This window comes from Cherax quadricarinatus, chromosome 13, assembly GCF_038502225.1.
Source record: "Cherax quadricarinatus isolate ZL_2023a chromosome 13, ASM3850222v1, whole genome shotgun sequence".
NCBI classification, from domain to species: domain Eukaryota; kingdom Metazoa; phylum Arthropoda; class Malacostraca; order Decapoda; family Parastacidae; genus Cherax; species Cherax quadricarinatus.
In genome coordinates this window covers 37,222,183-37,228,956 of record NC_091304.1, presented here as the reverse complement: position 1 = coordinate 37,228,956, position 6,774 = coordinate 37,222,183, and the positions used below count along the sequence as shown (strand labels likewise).

At 40.4% G+C, this 6,774-nt stretch overlaps 1 pseudogene; it reads left to right on the top strand.

Annotated features, from left to right (window-relative positions):
* The first annotated feature begins 4,894 nt into the window (after positions 1 to 4,894).
* On the top strand, positions 4,895 to 6,248 carry LOC138852658 (uncharacterized; annotated as a pseudogene).
* The last annotated feature ends 526 nt before the right edge of the window (positions 6,249 to 6,774 follow it).

The following is a 6,774-nucleotide window of genomic DNA, read 5'->3' as shown; positions in this document are numbered from 1 at the left end:
TCATTCTATGACGGAAGTGTTTGGTACAATAATTTGGGAAGCATCGCAACCCGGTGGGTGATTACAGGAGCTAACATGGTTAAAGATACCGTTCGACTCCTGCTCTGTCCTGACTGAGTATTTATGTTAGGCATTTCTGGGTTCCAGAATTTTACCTGTTTGACCTATATATGAGAGAGGACACTGAGTACATGGAACCTTGTAAACCCCACCAACTTTGTTAGATGGTGTGTTTTTAATTAGACTCTGTTTCACTGTCCCTGTGTTTTTGAAAGCAATAATTATATTTATCTCTTTTAATGCAATATATATATATATATATATATATATATATATATATATATATATATATATATATATATATATATATATATATATTTATATATATATATATATATATATATATATATATATATATATATATATATATATATATATATATATATATATATATATATTATTTTTCGATAGAACTTTTCATATTTCACCTGACACCAGTTGTTGAAAAATTTATGAAATGGAATTGAAAGAATTTAATGTATAAGCAAGTGCGTTATTATTATCTGCAGAGAGAAGGGAATGCAGTAGTGGTTAAGACCATTCCCTTCCTTGAGGCTGCTGCTGCCTATGCATCCCTTCGTCTACAATATACCTGGCATAACCACCAGAAACAAAAAAAACACCGTCTAGATAATTAGCCATATGTAAAAACTGAGGTAGAATTAGATAAAAAAAATTCCCCGTTGCATGGCAGTTACACAGTGTAACTAAGTGTGTGAGCTGCCAGTTATACAGCTGTCAGTTATACAACTGTCAGTTATAACACAACCCAAGTTTGTTTGAGACAGATAGAAGGAACAGCCTGAATAAATGTGCACCATACCAGACTACCTGTAGAACGTATACTAGACTAGATTACCGATGAACATACATCAGATTAAAATATTTGATGAACATTCATTACATCAGACTACTTGATGAGCCTACACCAGACCAGGCTACTTTTAAGAATATTCACCAGACTATAAACCTTGATGAACGTTCAAGAGATCAGAGTCATTAATGAACATCCTGCAGATCAGACTTACTGAATGTTAAGTAGACCAGACTGCTTGATTAACGTAAAACAGATCAGAGCACATAATGGACGTACACAAGATCATCGTGGTCTGATCTGGACTTTACCTGCAGGTAGTTTCGGGGGTTAATGCCGCTGTGGCCAGGTCTCAGACCAGAACTCCCGGTGACTGGCCTCATCAATCATCATGTAGTCAGGTCTACTGTACGTTCATCAAGTAGTCTGCTCTACTGTTTGGATTGATGTACGTTCATTCAGTATGATGTGGAACAATATACGTTCATCTAGCATTATGTCGTTCGTTCATCAATTAGTCTTGTTTGGTGTACGTTCATAAAGTAGTCTAGTTTGGTGTACTTCCATCATATAGGCTAGTTTAGTGTGTTCTTCAAGTAGATTGATCTAGTGTGTTTTCAAGTAGTCTGGTCTGGAGAATGTGCTTCAAGTAGTCAGGTCTGGAGAATGTGCTTCAAGTAGTCAGGTCTGGAGAATGTGCTTCAAGTAGTCTGGTCTGGAGAATGTGCTTCAAGTAGTCTGGTCTGGAGAATGTGCTTCAAGTAGTCTGGTCTGGAGAATGTGCTTCAAGTAGTCTGGTCTGGAGAATGTGCTTCAAGTAGTCTGGTCTGGAGAATGTGCTTCAAGTAGTCTGGTCTGGAGAATGTGCTTCAAGTAGTCTGGTCTGGAGAATGTACTTCAAGTAGTCAGGTCTGGAGAATGTGCTTCAAGTAGTCTGGTCTGGAGAATGTGTTTCAAGTAGTCTGGTCTGTAAAATGTTCTTCACGTAGTGTGGTCTAGAGAATGTGCTTCAAGTAGTCAGGTCTGGAGAATGTGCTTCAAGTAGTCTGGTCTGGAGAATGTGCTTCAAGTAGTCTGGTCTGGAGAATGTACTTCAAGTAGTCAGGTCTGGAGAATGTACTTCAAGTAGCCAGGTCTGGAGAATGTGCTTCAAGTAGTCTGGTCTGCTTCAAGTAGTCTGGTCTGGAGAATGTGCTTCAAGTAGTCTGGTCTGGAGAATGTAATGTGCTTCAAGTAGTCTGGTCTGGAGAATGTGTTTCAAGTAGTCTGGTCTGTAAAATGTTCTTCACGTAGTGTGCTTCAAGTAGTCTGGTCTAGTCTGGTCTGTAAAATGTTCTTCAGAATGTGCTTCAAGTAGTCTGGTCTGGAGAATGTGCTTCAAGTAGTCTGGTCTGGAGAATGTGCTTGGAGAATGTACTTCAAGTAGTCAGTCTGGTGTGCTTCAAGTAGTCTGGTCTGGAGAATGTGTTTCAAGTAGTCTGGTCTGTAAAATGTTCTTCACGTCTGGAGGTGCTTCAAGGAGAATGTGCTTCAAGTAGTCTGGTCTGGAGAATGTGCTTCAATTAGTCAGAATGTACTTCAAGTAGTCTCTGGAGAATCTTCAAGTAGTCTGGTCTGGAAATAGTCTGGTCTGGATAATCTACTTCAAGTAGTTTGGTCTGGAGAATGTACTTCAAGTAGTCTGGTCTGGAGAATGTGCTTCAAGTGGTCTGGTCTGGAGAATGTGCTTCAAGTAGTCTGGTCTGGAGAATGTGCTTCAAGTAGTCTGGTCTGGAGAATGTACTTCAAGTAGTCAGGTCTGGGGAATGTGCTTCAAGTAGTCTGGTCTGGAAAATGTACTTCAAGTAGTCTGGTCTGGAAAATGTACTTCAAGTAGTCTGGTCTAGAGAATTTGCTTGAAGTATTCAGGTCTGTTGCACGATCATCCAGTAGTTTGCGCATGTGTATGTTTTTCAGATATTCTTCTGTGTTTTATGTTCATCCAGTAGTGTAGTTTGGTGTAGGTTCTTCAAGTAGCCTCGACTGATGTACGTTCATCAAGTACTCAGGACTAATATATATTCCTCGAGCACCACAGTTGTTTATGGTCGGTGTTGTTACCCTCCACCCGGAGGGCCCAAGAAAGAAGACAGAAGAAAGAAGAAGATTAACGACACTCCCAACCCGGGGGCCACCGCCGGGTCACCATCTGGAGAAGACCAGGGCCGGAAGTACCGGCAAATCCCTAATGAATGAATGGTGGGTGCTTCATTTTAGGTTTCGTTACTATTCGTAAACTTGTTGTGTGTGATGATGTGAAGTGACTGTGACATGTTTCCCCCTCTTGAGCTTAGCCATAGTGGTGTTGTTGGGTACGTGATGTGGCAGATGTAAGGAGATTTTGGAAGGCCTTCTTGTTATGGCTTCACTGTAGTGATGTTCTGAGTGTGATATGGCACATGTCATGTGAATGTGACCTGTATAATTGTTAGGGCTTAACTGGTGGTGATGTAGTGCATGTGAAGTGGCTGATGCAAGATGAATGTGATTCAGGTCTCTTTGTGATCGAGGTGATATTGTGTGTGATGATGGAGGATGCGAGGTAATTGTGACATGTCTCCATGTGATAACTTCAACTTGGTGATTTTTGTTGTGTGATGTTGTGTATGTAAGGCTTTTGTCACTCACATCTTCCAGGGAAGCTTCTACCATGATGATGCTGGGTAGGATAGCGCGAGAGTTGTTGAAGCATCTATGCAATATTCTTAGCACTGCCACAAGTGTTGATGGGCATATTTTCTGGAACTCTCAAGAGGTTCTCAGTATTGTTTACAATAATAGACACAGCGTAGTGCATCCGAGTCCTGAAGTGAGATTCAACCGTAACTGCTGCTTTCTTTCAGTGAGTGGCACTAGGCTGGATGTTCAGCTCAACAAAGCGGGTAAACCTAACGTCAGTCTTTTTTATATATTATATTTTACATGAAGTTTTCAGATCTCTGTTTCGAAGATGGCAATATAAACAAATTTAAAAGGCAACATTTGAAATTTAAATACACTTCGAAGATATAAGATTAATGAAGTTGAAGCAATATAGGTAAAATCTTTGGCAATTGATTCCTATAACTGGTTTAACCTGGTGTATGATTGTGGGGTATATCCTGCTTAAGGTAGCTCATTGGATCTGAAGTTTCCGGGTGAATCAGATCTTGGCTTCTCTTCTCATCCCTAGGTGCATGCCGAGACCTCAAAGCAAGGCTGCGTCGCTCGGATATCTAATCCTTTCTTTGTATAATTGCGTAGTTGGGGATATACTCTTTCCCGCATTAATGTTTATAAAGCTGCTGTAAAATTGCATGGCATTTTTAAAATTTAGTTTTTATCACTTGTGGCATCTTTTTTTTTTCAGAGAGAGACTTGTAAACAAGTAAATAAACTAAAATATATCCATGATGTCGAAATTGTTTCTGTGCCAGGAGGGAATTGACGAGATTGTGAACAAAAGCTGCAGTGATGATGATAATAGTGATAGTAGTGAAACAGGAAATGTTTGATATTGAGAAAGATGAGAGTGATCTCAGTGACGAAGCCCAGAATTCAGCAGGGATTACTGCTCGAAAGCCTACCACAAGGCGGTCTACTGCTGTCCTTGCTACGGCTCTTGCTGGCCTTTGCTGCCACCCCCTGCTGTCTCTGTTGCCACTCTTGCTGCTTCTGCTGCCATTCCTGCAGCCTCTATTACCCTTCCTGTTGCCTCTGCTGCCAGTCGTGCGACTGTTACTAATCCTGCTACCTCTGCTACCGCTCCTGCTGCTTCTATTACTACTCCTCTTGCCCCTGTGGCCATTCCTGATTCCTCTGCTGCCACTACTGCTGCCTCTGCTACCATTCCTGCTAGAATTCAGATTTGTCGCAAGGGACTTTAACGGCGTTATAATGGAAATAATGATGATGGTTCCTCATCTTTGACTTTTCTATCACAAATTCTTAAAAGCTCTTCTGGATTAAGATGGAGTTTCACAACACACTCATCTGCCTTAGCAAGGATAGCAAGACGAATCCTAATGCCTTTACTTACTACAGGATCAACACCAGAAAGGTTTGTTGGCATTCCATACAAATGTCTTGTATTATTCACTGATAATGAAATGATGGAGGAAACTGTGACATACACCAACGTTCGTACAAATGTAGAAGCTGCCAAATACCGAATTAAGGCTACTATACACTGAACAACACCTTATGTTCAGTGGGGTTCCACATTTCCGTCGACTAAGGAAATATGTAACCCTAAGTGGAGTGCTGCGGTATTTCATGCAACAATGTTCTTATGTGTGAAGGTCGGCACGCTTTCCTATAGTACTGTTTATGTTTTGATGCTCCTGCAACAAGACAGGCTAGACAAAGCACAGACAGATTTACTCCACTGAGTACAATATGTGATGTACACCAGACATGTGGGAAGTATTACACTGAAGGGGACAATATTACTCCGTGCTTTCAGGGGGTAGATGCTTATTTAGTATATACAATTATACATCCCAAATATACCTGCAACGTGTGACATAGAGATGGTATTGGCTATTGACGGCAAATACCTCCTGACTGGGTCATTATTCCTAGGAAAATATACACAATCACCACAGCGCATGAACCTTGGGTATTACTATACCAGAGAACTGACCAATAAATTTCATAATAGTAATAGAAATGTAACAACTGATAGTTGGTTTACTTTTGTGCCCCTAATCACCGACCTGCTGCAGAACTGAGGCCTGACTCTCGTTGGTACAGCCAAAGCAAACATACCTCAAGTTCCAAAGAAAATAAATAACAGAGTGGGTCGCCAACCAAGATCCTGGTATCTAACCAACCGGTTTCAAAAAGTAAAAAGTTAGTGTTACTTATGTTAGGAAAGGACACTCGGCCAACCATTGTAGCAAGTTACAAGCCTGAAGTTAATAAATATTACAGAAACGCAAAACAGAGAGAGTTGATACTTTTGACCATATGTCGTCCCTATATTCATGCAGTAGAAAAACAAAGAGCTCTGTGTTTTCTATGGAATTTTCAGTGCTTCTTCTATCAACTCCTGGATTATTTATTCAGGAATCCAGGAAAAACACAGGCAGATTGGAATTGTACAGGAGACAGTTTATGCAGGAGTTATCTTTAGGCCTGACTAGGCTGTGGGCAGAGGAGAGTCACTACTTCACAATTCTCCAGTATCCTAAGGACTACAGTTCGCAGTGTCTCTGAAATCTCGACCCCTTCTGTGGCACATGCAAGAGCAGCTGCAGAGGCTTAGTGGCACGATGAGGTGTGTAATGTGTATTTAGGAGTTCAGACAAGAAAACAAGATTCCTGTGTATTCACTTCAGTCGACCAGTGTACATGAGCCATCACGATTTTTTCTGAATTGACTGCAGTAATTAAAGCAGCCAAGGTTTAGATAATGCCTATAAATGGTGTTGGAATTTTCCTAAAATATCATTTGTAGATAATAATCATTCATTGTTCATTTACACGGGGATATCTAGTGTTATTTGTCATCCTGGATCATGGTTCAACAGGGAGGCTGTTCTTCCAGCTGAAGCAAGTTACATGTCTTGGGATGTGTACCATCAGTGTTAAGTTCCAAGTTTCAGTAGTGTTGGCGGAAGATATCAAGTATAAACTTATTTTCGGTAACCGTTTATTGTATACATTTTCTTTAGTTTGTGGGGGAGGGGAATAAAGAAACTTACTTGTCAATATGTAACTTGTATTTGAATAAACTGTTATAGTAATTATAGTAATTATCCAACCACAGGCGAGTGAAAACGTTACAGAAGCCAACATTGGTACAGCTGGGTTAATAAAGATGCGAAAGGAAATACTAGGACATATTAGAAAGCGTTTTGGGTCTGGGACCTTGATCA